Source organism: Peromyscus maniculatus, chromosome 6, assembly GCF_049852395.1.
Source record: "Peromyscus maniculatus bairdii isolate BWxNUB_F1_BW_parent chromosome 6, HU_Pman_BW_mat_3.1, whole genome shotgun sequence".
NCBI lineage: Eukaryota > Metazoa > Chordata > Mammalia > Rodentia > Cricetidae > Peromyscus > Peromyscus maniculatus.
In genome coordinates, this window is record NC_134857.1 from 56,830,516 (window position 1) to 56,840,272 (window position 9,757).

At 40.5% G+C, this 9,757-nt stretch overlaps 1 pseudogene; it reads left to right on the forward strand.

Annotated features, from left to right (window-relative positions):
* Window positions 1-1,564: 1,564 nt before the first annotated feature.
* LOC102912832 (uncharacterized) lies at window positions 1,565-3,176 on the forward strand (annotated as a pseudogene).
* Window positions 3,177-9,757: the final 6,581 nt, after the last annotated feature.

Below are 9,757 nucleotides of genomic sequence, written 5' to 3' on the forward strand. Positions count from 1 at the left end.
CAAATCTTTTCAAATGTGCTGATGTCCCTCTCACTATTTTGCATCTTCGAGGATTCATGAAGGGCATGTCTTCTGGGCCTTCACATTGTGAAAGATTAGGTTTTACACAGTGCCTACCCACTCTAGCACTGCAATTTCCCTGAGCCTTAAAATTCCTTCACCAACATTAATAAAGGGAAACAAACTCCAACTCCCTTTCAGTAGGCTATTTTCTAATAAACACTTCAACCACCTATGGAAACAAACTTTTGACACCTTTTTTTTTTTTTTTTGAGACAGGGTTCTCTGTGTAGCTTTGCGCCTTTCCTGGAACTCACTTCCTGGCCTCGAACTCACAGAGATCCACCTGTCTCTGCCTACTGAATGCTGGGATTAAATGCATGCGCCACCACTGCCCAGCCTTGACTGTATAAGCTTCTATAATAAACCTAGAATCTCCACTCAGTGTGCCCAGATCAATAAACTCAGTCTGATCTAATTTTATCTTCCTTCCACCATTATCTCTCACCCTTAAAACCCATTCCCACACATATTCCCCAGACATCTGCCTGAACAAATTAACAAACTCATTAAGTTCCTTAATAGTGTAGCACACTTCCTCATGGACTACACTTTCTACCTCCCCCTTGGGAGCCTGCCTTGCCTTGAGTCTGGCTATAGGTTTAGAGGCAACTACGGGTGGCCTTGATGGACCTCAGTATTGTCTTGCTTGGAATTTCCTTCAGAAAAACTCACTGCTATTTTAGCAGACACTGAATGATTAATTTCTTCAATGAAAGGTGAAAAGGGCAATATTTCAAAAGGTTGGGCCAAGGGTGCTATTTTCCGAGGTGAGATAAACCCTGGAGAATATGAAGATTCAAAGTTCTCAGCTTCAGTGGGGTCCTCTCACACTTTGCCACCCCAAATCACAGGATCCCACTCTTTACCAATTAATGACCTTACTTTAACTGCTGACACCCTCTGAGGCTGAGACTTGAATCTTTGCTGTAATTTAGCCAACCTTATAATGAGCACTTCCATTTTATTTTCTGCAACTCGAGCTCTGTGTCTGCTTGAGAGAAGATGCTCTTCCACAGCACATTTAGAAAACTTTCTACTGTTTATTCACATCTGGAGCTGGTCAGTTTTATTACTAAGTTCATGGTTGTCCTTCACTGTATTCTGAAGTTGGTTAATTTTCTCATGGAGCTCATTACTATCCTTTATCAATTTATCCAGATATATTAAGATCAACTAACCATGAGAATCATTTTCCCCCAAACCGTCAAAAGTTTCACTAAATCCATTGCTCCTCCTTTGGTGAATCAAGATAATCAAAGTCTTTTACCTCTTCAAGTTTGAAATATAGTTTATGCCAGGGGATTTCAGTACTTTCTGAGCTCCCAGGAGAGAAAGTGTCTGGAAAAGCTTCAGTAGCTGAAGGTGCTGGTGAATTTAAAGGTGCTAGCAAATTAAAAATTCTATTAAAGATTCACTTTTATACTTCTGTTTCTCTAGACCCACTTCTGGTACCAAAATCTGTATTAGTCAGGGTTCTCTAGAGTCACAGAACTCATAATATATGTATATATATGATCCAGCAGGCCCTACAACACTTGAGGTGTCAGTGACAGATAGGGATGCTGTTTGGAGCCTTTGGCAGTTCCCTTATAAGTGAATCACAGAAGACACATTTGGGATTTTGAAGCAAGGCTTTGCCATCATCTATAGACAACTACTTTCCCTTTGAAAGACAGCTCTTGGCTTCGTATTGAACCTTAGTGGAAAATGAACATTTGAAAATGGGCCACCAAGTTACCATAAGACCTGAACTGGCCACCATGAACTGGATGTTGTTGGACCCACAAAGTCATAAAGTCCATGTGTAGTATGATACAGTAGCAAAATATTTTCAAATGGAAGTGGTATATATGAGATCCGGTCTGAGCAAGTCCTGAAGGCATAAGCAAGTTACATGAAGAAGTTGCCCAAATGGCTGTGATTTCTATTCCTTCTATAATGCTCTCTGTTGCCAAGCATTCACCTATAGCCTCATGGTGGTGTTCCCTATGATTGGTTGACTAAGGAAGAGAAGATTAGTTCCTGGTTTATTGATGGTTATGCATGTTATGTAGGCATCACCCAGAAGTGGAAAGCTGCAGCATTACAACCCCTTTCTGGGCCAACCCTGAAAGATACTGGCAAAGGGAAATATTCACAGTGGGCAGAACTCCAGGCAGTACCTATGGTATTACAGTTTGTTTGAAAGGAGAAATGGCCATATGTGTGATTATTCACTTGTAGATGTAACCAATCGTCTTATTAAAATAAGAAACACAGAGCCAATGTAAAGGAGAAAGCCGAGAGCTCAGAGATAAAATCTTACCTCCTACAGTGCTCCTAACTTCCCCGAGTGAGCTTCTTCCTGTTTGTCTGTCTTTAAATAGTCTTTCTGTTCTGCCTTCTCATTGGTTGTAAACCCAACCACATGACTGCCTCATCACTGCCTGTAAGTACCGCCCTCTAGGTCTTAAAGGCATATGTCTCCAATACTGGCTGTATCCCTGAACACACAGAAATCTACCTAGCTCTTCTAACCACCACACTCTTGCTATGGCTCTAATAGCTCTGACCCCAGGGCAACTTTATTAACATAAAATTAAAATCACATTTCAGTACAAATAAAATATCACCATATTCACTGATTCATGGGTTGTAGCCAATGGATTGGCTGGATGGTCAGGGACTTGTAAAGAGTGCAATTGGAAAATTGGTGAGAAAGACATATAGGAAAAACCTATGTGGATAGATCTCTTGAAATGGGCAAAGGATTTGAAGATACTTGTATCCCATGTCAATGCTCACCAGAAGGTGACTCAGCTGAGCAGGAGTTGAGAATTCAAGTAGATAGGATGACCAATTCTGTGGACAGTCAGCCTCTTTCCCCAGCTATTCCTGTCATTGCCCAGTGAGCCCATAAACAAAGTGGCCATGATGGCAGAGATGGGGCTTATGCATGGGTCCAGGAACATGGACTTCCACTCACCAAGGCTGACCTGGTTATAGCTGCTGCTGAGTGCCAGATCTGCCAACAGCAGAGACCAATGCTGAACCCCAGATATGACACCATTCCCTGGGGTGACCAGCCAGCAACCTGGTGGCAGGTTGACTACATTAGCCCTCTGTGGAAATAACAGGTATTTGTGTTTCTTTCAATTTCCTTACTATATGTAGTAACATCCAAGAGAATATCATATGTAAGTTTGAGATACTAAAAGGATGCCTCCCAAGGGACATTGCTACCTATTCTAAATTTATAATTTGTTTTCAGTTGTATGGAGGATAGTTATATCATGTTAGGCATAATTATGACCTGGTTAAATATATTATGCATTTGAGATTGTAGGTGAGATAGTTTTACTATGTTTCAGTGTTATTATGACCTGGTTATTGTTTTCATCTAGAAACTAATCATGACATAGGGAGATACAATTGTGTGTCAAGCTGACAAGGGGTACATTGTGATGGCTCTTCTTGGTTGTCAAATTGATTATATCTGGAATGAACTATAATCTAGAAATGGAGGGCACACTAGTAGACTGGATCTTGAGGTAGGAAGACAACATGTCTTTGATTCAGATCTTGAAGCTGGAAGACACAGGCTTGATGCAGATTTTGAGGCCTGAAGGGGCACATCTTTAATCTGGACTACAGCTTCTGCTGGAATCCTATATAAGAACAAGGGAAGAAGGAAGGGATTGTTCATTCTTTGCCTGCTTGCCCTCTCCTTGAGAGCACATCCATTCCTCCACTGTTATTGGAGCCTACTTCTTTGGGATTCCAGCATATACAGAAGACCAGCTGAGACACCCAGCCTTGTGGGACTGAGAAACTGCTAGATTCTTGGACTTAACAGCTACTCATTGTTGGACTGCAGCCTGTAAGTCATTCCAATAAATTCATACATGTGCATACTCATTCTATAAGTTCTGTGACTCTAGAGAACTCTGACTAATACTGCATCTGTGAGTTTCTCTCCTTTCAGAGTCTGGTAGCAATGTAGAAACTGTCTTTCTCAGCTGGAGACCTAGTAGCTCTAGGAAAGTGAGGCCCTAAGCCTGATTTTTTACATATGAAATGAAGGCAGCTGCAGCCTTAGGGGAGCAGCTGCTGTGCTTGCTGTTGTTATAGCTACAGTTAGTCAGTCAATATCATCAAAGAACTGAGAAGGGTAAATTATAGCAGGAGACATAGTCTAAATCTGTATCAGTTAAAATGCCAAAGACTTACCCACGACCTAGATGGTTGCCTTAGGCTCCCGTGATCTCGATGACTTTGCTGGGGGCAGTGGCTGGTCTTCAGCTATCAGACAGGACAGGATTCAATCTTTTTTTTTTTTTTTTTTTTTTTTTGGTTTTTCGAGACAGGGTTTCTCTGTGCAGCTTTGCGCCTTTTCTGGATCGCGCTCTGTAGACCAGGCTAGCCTCGAACTCACAAAGATCCACCTGCCTCTGCCTCCCGAGTGCTGGGATAAAAGGCGTGTGCCACCACCGCCTGGCTCAGGATTCAATCTTTAGCTGCCACACAGATCAGCACTGGCCTCTGGCTGCCAAACCCAGGTCTAGAGATTTTACTGTGGAGAAGGAAGTTGGGGGACTGACCTTACTTTTGCCAGTCAGAGCAGGGCAATCAACAGTGCACAGTTTGAGCAAAGCCCTGGCATCAGGCAAGGGCATAAGGAAGCTTTGTCAAGTGGTTAGTGTTACCATAATTCAGGTGGAGTTGTGCCCTATCTATCTCTCTTTGTAACTTTAGTGTTCCCACTAGGAGCATTTCTTTCTATTATGGGAAGCTTTTACATTAACCATTTTAAATGTCATATTTAGCAGATCTCTGAAGAGCTTGAGAAACATGCGTTTAGTCTCTCCCATGCTGCCTTGGGAAAGGGGTGGGACCAGCTCTCTTGTGCCCATGCCACACAGCCAGGGGCACGGTCAGTTCTCCCGTACTCACACTATCAGGGCCAGCTTTCCTGAGCACAGGTCTCCACTGGCACCATCATGTGGTGGCCAGTGAGGGGTGGAGTCAGCTCAGCCCAGCTCTCAGACATCAACATGGCTTCAGGCTGCAGCACAGACCATGAACAGTAACATGGGCCATGGGCATCAACACAGACCTCCACTGAAGTAGAACCATGGACCCAGATATGACCCTGGGTGGCAGCATGGGCTGAGACGTCACTGTGGCCCCAGGTAGAAGCGCAGACATCTCTCATCAGGTTGTTCCTCACAGCTGTTTTATCTCCGGGATTCACTTCTCTTCACAGCGCACAAACCACTCTGCTTCTCTTTGTCTCTCATCTCCCCACCACATACTTGCTCATCATAGGGACACCATGGCTGTCTTCTGCTGTTGCCTCTGGCTATCTTCTGCCGAAGCTGAAAAATTTTCAAAGGCAATTTTTGTTTTAGAGATGAAATACTAGTCATTTGTTCAAGATAATTTATGTGGTAACAATGTATAGATTTCTGCTGATATAAAAGATTGGGGTGACATGGGATGGGGAAGGCCCTTAGTGATGATGCAGGTTATGTAGAAAGAAGGAAGAAGGAAACATAATGTAAAAGTTTATATATTGAATAATTAGGTGCCAGAAAATAAAGGTAGGTTTATCGCAGTTGAGAGAGAGAGAGAGAGAGAGAGAGAGAGAGAGAGAGAGAGAGAGAGAGAGAGAGAGAGAGAATGAGCTGGTATTAATTTTCCACAAATAAATCTTGAGGTTTGTGGAATATATTAATACCCAATCTTGGTATATGTGTATGGGGGGATTTTTTTTTTAGATTTGATCACTTCATAGAGGATTATTTGTAAGAGTCAAAGTCAGCCTATAGTTTCCACTTACCCAAAGACAAGGTAACTTCCTGGAAACTGGGAGTTGTAGTTATTGGAAAACAGCAAAGCCACATGGGAAATATGGGGGCCATGTAGTTTCATCCTTAAAAAGCCACTACAACATGTGCCTCATCACCAACTGGAAATCCCAGAGAGTGGACCTGACTAAGGTCCATCCTGGTCAGTATTTGTATTTATTAAAGCTAGCCTCCAGTTTGGCTCAAAATTATAGAATTGGTTTTCCTCTCATGAATCTCAGGATTAACAGACCAACCTTAACATGGGTGTGGTTGATATACTGTACACTCCAATAAACTTATCTGGAGGTCAGAGAACAGAACAGTCACTATATTAAACATAGGTTTAGGCAGTGGTCAGTGGCAGCACATGCCTTTAATTCTAGCACTCCAGAGGCAGAGATATGTCTAGATTTCTGTGAGTTCAAAGCCACACTGGAAACAGCCAGGCATGGTGACACACAACTTTAATCCCAGGAAGTGATAGCAGGAAGCAGAAAGGTATATAAGGCATGAGGACCAGGAACTAGAGCCTTTTTAAGCTTTTAGCTTTTAGCAGCAGTTCAGCTGAGATCCATTCGGATGAGGACACAGAGGCTTCCAGTTTGAGGAAATCAGATCAGCTGAGGAATTGGTGAGGTGAGGTTGGCTGTGGCTTGTTCTGTTTCTCTGATCTTTCAGCATTCACCCAAATTATCTGGCTCCCGGGTTTTTATTTATTTATTTATTTATTTATTTATTTATTTATTTATTTATTTAATAAGACTGCTTAGAAATTTGCCTACACATGGGTGGCATCATTCCGTGGCCTGAGGTCTGGGACTGCATAAAAAAGAGGAAGCTAGCTGAGCCTCAGCATTCATCCCTGGGCTTCTTCTCACTGTGGGTGCAGTGTAACCCCCCCCTGTTGCCGCCATGCTTTTCCTGCCATGATGTACTGTCAGGGGTGAGTCAAAGCAAACCTTCCTTCCTGAGACTGCTTTTGTCCAGAGATTTTGTCAAAGCAAAGGGGTAAGATTCCTAACACAAGCATTACTATAATTGTCATGTATAAACAAGGAAATTGCTTTATAGCTTAGCCTGTTTAAGCTGTATTCAAGAATTTAAATCACTTAAAGCCCAACTGGAGAAAAAAAAGTCTCAATAAATGTTTTCTATCAGCCTTATCATCAATATTGCTTTTGCTCAGATGACAAGTACTTACTTTTTATAAGTCTGTGAGAGAATTGCTTTGCTAGAATGTCGCACATCTGGTAAAGACTGTATTTTTATTCTTCTCTCATACATTATATCCTGGCCATAGCCTCCTTTCCCTCCACTCTTCCCATCCCCTCCTCATACCTCTCCTCTCCCTCAGATCCACTGCTCCTCCATTTCCCTTCAGAGAAAAAGAGGCCTCACAGGGATATCAACTGAACATTGCATAACAAGATGCATAAAGGCTGGACCATAAATCCTCATACCAAGGCTAAAGGAGACAACTCAGTGGGAGGAAATGTGTCCCTATAGCAGGCAAAAGAGTCAGAGACACCCCTACTCCCGCTGGTAGGAGTCCCACAGAAACACCAAGCTAATAACTGCAACATTTACGCAAAGGACTCAGCTCAGATCCCATGCATGTTCTGGTTACCGCTTCAGTCTCTTTGATCCTCTATGAGCCCTGCTTAGTTTATTCTATGGGCTGTGTTCTCCTGGTGTCCTGGACCCATCCGGCTCCTACAATCCTTCCTCCCTCTCTTCTGAAGGGTTCCCCAAGCTCCATCTAATGTTTGGCTATAGATCTCTGCATCTGCTCCTGTCAGCTCCTGGAGAAAGTCTCTCTGATGACAATTGGGCTAGGCACTGATCTATGAGTAAAGCAAAAATATTATTGGGAATTATTTCATTTCATTTTTATTTTATTTATTTTATTTTATTTTATTTTATTTTATTTTATTTTATTTTATTTTATTTTATTTTATTTTATTTTATTTTATTTCAGCCAGTGATGTTTGATTCTGCTTCAGGTCTCTGAGCCATCCAGCTTTATCACAAACATTGTATTTTTTTAACGGTGTTTGAAGACTGAATCCAGAGACTCATGCATGTCAGGCAAGTGTTCTATCACTGATAAAAATCCTCTAAGGCTTGTTCTTTAAAATATCTTAGATATACATAGTGGGGTGGTGGTAGAGGAGCTAGTACAATTCTTGTTTGTTTTCAGTTTTGTTTTTTCTGTTCATTGTGGCTGATGATAAAGTGTTACATTAATGAGTTTTGTGAATTCCTTAACCAATGTTATTAAGTAAGTCATACCATTTTGGCATTCCTTTGTTTTCCCCATGATAGCCCTTTTTCCTGTGCTAAAATGCCTTTTAGGATACCAAATTCTATTTAATAGTCATATTTCATGGGTTTTGATAAACTTTGACAGTTTCTTGAATACTAGTTGTTTCTGATGTCCTTGGGCACTAAGAAAAACATTTGGTATAGCATTTCTCATTTGAGAGTTAATTTCTTTGTGTGAGTCTAACCAGACTTTAGGGACAGTGAGACATGTCTGCTCCTGGAAGCACTGATTTACTTCAAAAGAAAGATGGGCGTCAAAGACACTCCATATGGAATTTATCTTCTTCTTGGCAAAAATAGCCATTTGGGCAAGAAACTGTTCTTGCCCAGACTGCTTGACAAAATTTTGTATCAACTGGACATGCAGGATCCATAGAAAGGTGACCATTGAAGTTTGCAAGACAAAATGGTCCTTCAGGTTCCTGCTTCACAGAGGAAACTACCTGACATTCTACAGGACACAGAGAAAAGTGACTGAGAGACTTTAGGCCTGTGGGCTGAGGATGGATGCCCCAACATTGCAGAGGAAAACTATATACAATAAGAACAATTACCAGATAATTACATTTACAATGTCCAGTCCATTTATATTTGGCATATTCAGAAAAATACTCTACTATCTATCCTATATTGATGAATTTAAAGATTTATACCTAAACCATTTTTATCATAACTCTTATTATCATCCTAAAACTATCTTTTTGGACCCCAAAATTTTTTCTTAGAGAAACTATTTAAGCTTTTATGTTTCTCAACCATAAACACTTTATACTTCTTTTGTGAGTTTCTTTTCTGAATTTGGTAACAAGGAAAACTGTAACTTCTACTATCTCATATTCAACTTTATCTATCTAAAATATTTCTCTATTTGACCTTGAAAACATATCTAACATGACTACACATTGATTATTTAGGCAAATAGCTACTAACCTGTCTTTATTATCCTAAATACCTTTCAAGAACTAAAACTTTACATTTAAAATTTTAAATGACCTGCATAGATACAATATTTAATCAAGAATGGAACATATATACAGTGTAACAAAAATAACCTTAAATTTGTATTAATATGCAAAAATATCTTAAGCAAGAGTAGAAATATACATACGGTATAACAAAGATAGCTTTAAATTTGTATCAAAATACAAAAATCCAATGTAAATTATTTGAGACTAGTAGTTGCTCTTTTAGTTTAAAAGTAGATTCAATAATCTACTGTTTTATCCTAATTCCTATATCCCCCTTTTTTCTTTTCAGAACCATATCCCTGAATCTAATTTCCTTTACTTAGTATTTCTCTGACAATGACTAGTACAACTTGCAAACAACCCCCCTTTAAACAAACATCCATAACCCACTGAATGATGTAAAACCACTCCACCTCTTGGGAATGTGGGTATCATGTTCTCTAGACTTCTTTCTGTTGTCTGGGGATGATGACATCTTTAGGGGACCCTGAGAAAATTGGGATAATGTTCCAGTCCTAGGAGAGCTAGCTCTATTATTATTATTATTGTTATTATTATTATTATTATTAT